At 40.7% G+C, this 6,595-nt stretch overlaps 1 pseudogene; it reads right to left on the bottom strand.

Moving 5' to 3' along the window:
* Window positions 1–334: 334 nt before the first annotated feature.
* LOC121982223 lies at window positions 335–1,604 on the bottom strand (annotated as a pseudogene).
* Between the last annotated feature and the right edge of the window lie 4,991 nt (window positions 1,605–6,595).

Genomic DNA, 6,595 nt, shown 5'->3' with positions numbered 1-6,595 from the left:
TTTTTCAAAAATATTATTTGGCATGAAGTATGCACGATAGTAGTCATAAGGAGCTTCAAACTTAAGTTAGCCATCAAGTATAGAACAAATTTTCAAAAGTTTAAAAAAGTCAATCAAATTTGTAAAAGTTTCAAAAAGTCAACCAATCATTTGTTAAAACAAATTGTTTTGATGCATCATTTCCTTGAGCATTTACAACATTATCTAACACCGATCATTTCCTCAAGCATTTACAACACATTAGAATCATAGGCAACACTAAGACAATCATTTAACTTACACGATAAACTTAACAACCAGGACCAAATCATTTCCGCAAGCATTTACAACACGGTAGAATTATAAGCACACTTTATTTTGACTAATCAGATAACAAACACCCAAGTTTTTACAGAGCAAAACATAGATCATAGACATGTCCAAAGGCCTAAGTTTATGAGCAAAAAAAAGCATATACATAACAGCAAAAGGTAGGAAAATACAACATGAAGCTTTTTAAAAATCCTCATCCAGCTTGAACTCATGGTTAGCTTCGTCGCTATTCAAACTCGACATCACAGAAGCCATCTGGTACTCCCCCACTCTCTTTTCAAAAAAGTTGGTCTTCCCTTGCAGCGAGATGAGCTCCATCCAGTCAAAAGGATTGCTTACCATGTACATATTTTCATACCCTAAAGCCCTTAGAAGATGATCTGCAACGAACTTAATGTACTGGCTCATGAGTTCACTATTCATCCCAATAAGGGCAACAGGAAGGGAATCACAGACAAATTCCCGCTCAATATCAACAGCGTCGGCAACGATAGACCGCACCCTTTCCTCTGAGAGCTTACTACGGAGGAGGCTATAGAGGAGACAAGCAAATTCACAATGAAGACCTTCATCACGAGATATGAGTTCATTTGAAAAGGTAAGGCCCGGCATCAATCCACGCTTCTTTAGCCAGAAGATAGCACAGAAGGAACCAGAAAAGAAAATGCCCTCGACGCAAGCAAAGGCAACGAGTCGCTCGGCAAAGGATTCGGATGATTCAATCCATCGCAGAGCCCAATTAGCCTTGCGAGCGACGGAAGGAATAGTCTCGATAGCATCGAAGAGATGCTCCTTCTCATTGTTGTCCTTGATGTAGGTATCAAGAAGAAGCGCGTACATCTCAGTGTGAATGCCCTCAATCGCCTTCTGGAAGTCATAGAAGGTGCGGGCCTCGAAGAGTTTCACCTCTTGAGAGAACCGAGCGGCAAGGTTCTCTATCACGATGCGCTGTCGGAGGCAGCGAAGAAGGCCAGAACACGGGAGATGAAGTGGCGCTCATCGGAGGAGAGGCGATGGTGCCAGTCCCCGAGGTCCTGCGAGAGATCAACTTCCTCCGCAGTCCAAGAAGAGGCCTGGGCCTTTTTGTATAACTCCCAAATGGACGGGTAGGCGATGGGAAAGGAACGGAAGCGTTTGGGGTTCGCTGCCAACAAGGGCTCGTACTCCGCTTCTCCTCCGACGGCGGGGATGGGGGCGGCAGAGGAAGGTTGCACTGAAGGCATGGTAGAGAACCGAATTATTCGAAAAGGAATCGAAGAGAAAAGTTGGGGCGTGGTAGGGCAGAGAGATAGAGGTGTCGAATTTATATAGAGAAGATTTCTGTTAAATTTTTTCTTAACAATTTATTTAAGAAATACTGTTTTTTTTAACCAAAAAAAAAAAAACATCTAATCGGATCTAAATTAAACTTCCTTTTTTCTTTTTTAATTACCAAAGCAAACTATTTTTTTTCCATGAAATTTGCGTTTTTGATTTGTAAATATAACAAATAATCATATAAATGTAATATATACAAAGAAATGGAAGACTTACGGTTAGCCTTTAGATTTAAGAGAAATGCAATGTAATGCATATTTTCGACTAGAAGCAAATGAAATAATAAGCAAAAAGAATTAGGAGGGGAAAATGTAATGCATATCAATGAGTTTTCACGAATTTTGCTTTCCGTTGCACGTCTTTGTCCTGCACCTTATCGAATTCTTCATTCGGTCTGAAAAGTTTGCTTCTTGTCGTGTTTTTCTGCGGGTCTTCCATGTCTTCACATTTTCCCCTTTCGAATTCTTCGTATTGATGGAAGATTCTCAAAATTTGCTTCCCTTTGCATGTTTCCGTCCTTCCGCCGGCTAAATTCTTCATTCATGTCGATGAAGTTTGCTTCTTTTTGTATTTTTCTGTCGCCATGGACTTTTATGATTGTTGTGGTTGGTGAATTGATTCTTCACCTCGATGATTGTTTCTTCGACGTTTCGTTCCATTTGCACCTGTAGTTTTCTGCCACCGGAGAAGGAATTAGCGACGTGTTTATGAGTCAAATAAACGATTAGTCAATTACTAAACACAGACGCGTCTGTCTTTTATTCGTAGATTTCATGGATCTTCTATCTTATCACTGAACTATAGATGTCGAAGGAGGAAAAAAGTGACAATTTGTACAAATCGATTTATTATTATTTTAGAGAAAAACGAACTGTTCGTTGCGTCGTGTGGAAATACCATGTTCTTCTCTATGGCTATAAGTACTGTCGTTTCCTGAGCTTGAATCTAAAATTTATAGTATTAGCCACCAGACAAACATGAAGTTGTCTTGCTTCATGCTTAATCTGAACATTATGCAGGACGCACCTGATCTGCATACACATGTAGTAGCATCACCTCACTTCATGTCCTTATAGATTGCTCTGGCATAAAACTTAATCTTCCAACGCTCATAACACGATTGGCGCATTCTGATCAAACTTTCCGATCCGGGTGCCCGAAAGCATTCTGGGCGCCCTGAATTATTCCGGACGCCCCGGAGCCCAAAGTCAACAACCGTTGACTTTTTCATCCCGGACCTCTTCTTCGGTTCAGTCCCGCCTCGGTCCGGGTCTTCTACTCTGGATCTGTTCGCTTGGGTGATCTCAGCCATCCGGAAAAGGGCTCACCCGAACCCAAGTTCCGGTCTTCTCGAGCAGGCTTCCGCTCCGGCTTCTCGTCCCTCGGAATTGCCGCGTGTTTCCTTCTCGTCCGCCAGCGTACTCATCCGCAGACTTCGTGCCTCGGTCGCATCCCGTGCCGACCTTCTCGCTAACTGCGTCCCTTGCTCCCCGACCAATCTTCCGCTCCGGCTTCTCATCCCTCGGAACCACCGCACACTTCCTTCTCGTCTACTGGTGTACTATTCCGCAGTGCCTCGTCCCTCGGACGCACCACATGTCATCCTTCTCGCAAGCTGCGTCTTCCGCTCGAGTACCTGTACTCCTAAGCTCCTACACACTTAGACACCAGGTTAAAAATACACAGGACCTAACTTAACTTGTTGATCAAACCAAAATAACCTTGGGGTTCCAACAATCTCCCCCTTTTTTATGTGAGCAACCCAAGTTAAGGTAGGGTAACAATAGACATAAAAATAAATTTAACTAAATTTGCAATTAAGTGCAAACAGATAAAAATTTGTTTATCTACCTCCCCCTAAATTTTTACTTTTTCTTTTTCCCCTTGAATCACATAAAAAGTTAGGATTCTAAGAAAAAATCTAAGGATAAAAACTTAAAAAATTTTAAGACATTTTTTAAAACATTTTACAATAATTTTCACATAAACAATCTCTAAGAAGTAAAATTTATAAGTAAAAGAAATTCTAAGTTAAAAGTAATTTTTGATATCTTGAAATAATAGTACATGCATTAAAAAAATTACATTTTGATATGCAAAAAAAAAATTTCTTTTTAATCAAAAAATACTCTTGTAGTAAAGGATAACTTAAACAGAATAATACTAGTTTTTTTAAATTTATTTATTAAAAAAAATATTCTTAAGTTACTGCCCCATATTATTATGATATCTAAATTTCTATTTTAATCTATCATAATTTCTTAGATCACAATTTTTCATATTTAAAGCAAACTATATTAAGCATACAAAAAATTGTATCATGTTAATTTCTATTAGTTTGTCGAGAATCTTTAATCGACAAGCTATTGTTCAGATTTCTTTCAACTCATTATTATTTAATGATTTTTTAGGTTTTAATTCGCAAAACTCTTTCGAGAAAGTAATTTGTAATTCGAAAAATATTCGAAGAAAGATTTTGATAATATTTCTAATTTACATAATTCTTTCGAAAAAATATTTTGTAATTCACAAAAGTGTTTCAGCAGAATTTCTAACTTGCAAAATTCTTTTGTTAAAATATTTTGTAATCCGAAAAACTCTTTCGATAATATTTCTAAAAAAAATCTTTATGCACCGTTTTGATTGACTTAACCAATTGTTCAAAAAGTGGAGACCATACCTGACTTACCTTCAGCGGCTCTGTGTCCATCGAGGAGTCGGATTCAACTTCAGCTGGTTCTTTATAGATCTTCAAGAATTTTTCCCAAAGTTCTTTTGCGCTCTTGTATTCTTCGACTCTGTCGAGATCTTGTTTTGGTATTATGCTTAGGAGGTGAAATTCAGCCTTACCATTTGATGTAAACTCATCACGTTGCTTCTTGGTCCAGTGGCGTTTGTCGATTTCTTCTCCGTTGATGTTCTTTGGTGCATCATAACCAAATTTCATTATTAAAGAAATACCAAAATCAGAGTTAAAATATACCTCCATTTGTTGCTTCCAAAAAACAAACTCCCCCTCGAATATAGGTGGGTAGACGCTAGCTCCGGCCATCGTTTTGTTGTTTCAGTCGGCAGTTAGTCCTTCTGAGACGTCTCGGCTCTGATACCACTTGAAGGACCGGTGTAGTCGGCTAGAAAGGGGTTGGATACCTGCAAATAAAAAAATGACCATTTTCGAACTCTTCAAACTAACACTTGCAGAAGAATATAAAAGGAATAAAACATAAAGAAAGAGGCACAAGATATTTACTTGGTTTGCAATCAAGGAATTGTTAATCCAAAGAAGATGAAGCGCACTAAATAGTCCTTCAGGTGGAAAAGCCTCTTACAGCGTTTAAGCACAGAAATTAGAAGTTCAACTACGACTAGAAGCGCACAAGCGTTGGAATTACAATTCTTGAGTTTGTTGAAAAGCTTCTAGACCAAGGCTATATTTATAGCCTTGGTCGGGGTGCCCCGAAGGGTTCCAGACGCCCTTGGGGGGGGGGGGGGATAAAACTTTATCCTCTAACGTTTACAATGCGATTGACGCGTTCTGGTCAAACTTTCAAGTCTGGGCGCTCGGAAGCATTTCGGGCGCCCCGGACTCCTCCGGGCACCTCGGATCCCGAAGTCAACAACAGTTGACTTTTTTTGTCCGGAACCTCTTCTCCGGTTTAGTCCCGCCTCGGTCCGGGTCTTTGCTCCAGATCCGCTCACTTGGGTGATCTCTGCCATCCTGAAAAGGGTTCACCCGAACTCAAGTTCCGGCCTTCTCGAGCAGGTTTCCGCTCCGGCTTCTCGTCCCTCGGAATCGCCGCGTGTTTCCTTCTCGTCCGCCAGCGTACTCATCCGCAGACTTTGTCCCTCGGTCGTATCTCATGTCGACATTCTCGCTAGCTGCGTCTCTTGCTCCCCTAGCAATCTTCTGCTCCGTCTTCTCGTCCCTCAGAACCAGCACACGCTTCCTTCTCGTCCGCCGGTGTACTCTTCCGCAACGTCTCGTCCCTCGGACGCACCGCATGTCGTCCTTCTCGCTAGCTGCGTCTTCCGCTCGAGTACCTGTGCTCTTAAGCTCCTGCACACTTATACACAAGGTTTAAAACACACAGAACATAACTTAACTTGTTGATCACACCAAAACAACCTTGGGGTTCCAACAGTTACTATAGTAGTCGACTGGTGTACTGTAGCAGTCGACTGGTATACTTTAGCAGTTGACTGGTGCACTATAGTAGTCAACTGGTATAGAGATGTTGAGAGAGTCGTTGGGCTAGCACCAGTCGACTGGTGCAAGGACCAGTCGACTGGTAATGATAAAACAACAAGGTTGTTTTCTTCCAAGCTCTATAAGAAGGAGCTTGGGATGGCCGGCCAAGTTGACGAAATTGGACTTGGTTAAAGCCTAATTAGTAGTCCCTAAGTGCTCAAGGTTCTCTTATTTCCAAGTGTTCTTGGTTAGTGTTGTGGTGAGGTTTCTCCACCCACAAGGAGTTGCTTGAGTAGCTGGAGTTTCCCGAGGGCTAATCCACCGAAGGATTGAGATCGTCCACCTCAAGGACAGCCAAGGAGTAGGAGCTCTAATCTCCGAACCGCGTTACATCATTTGCCTGTTCTTTTTCATTGTCTTTAGCTTTTGTATTCATATTGGTATTTGTATTTTTGTTTGCGCACTAACGAATACGTAGGAAGTGATTAATTGGGGTCGCATGACTATTCAACCCTCCTTCTAGTTGGCCGCAAGATCCCCCAACAGTTTCCATTTAACAACCTAATAGGTTAGATCAGACATAATATTCACCTTCTATTGAATATTCAACTTAGGGAACCACAAGAAACCTAGATTAGTTTTCCATATACTAAACTTGTAGTATCTATCAACCTAAATTACAAAAAATATAGATTTCATATCAGACACATTACAAATAATGTTATCTTTTAGAGTACATATAATTTCAACCCTGTAAAATAACACACTTTTATTGTT

This window comes from Zingiber officinale, chromosome 5A (genome assembly GCF_018446385.1).
Source record: "Zingiber officinale cultivar Zhangliang chromosome 5A, Zo_v1.1, whole genome shotgun sequence".
Taxonomy (NCBI): Eukaryota; Viridiplantae; Streptophyta; class Magnoliopsida; order Zingiberales; family Zingiberaceae; genus Zingiber; species Zingiber officinale.
Note: the sequence above shows the minus strand (reverse complement) of the source record. Positions and strands in the feature narration are given on the sequence as shown.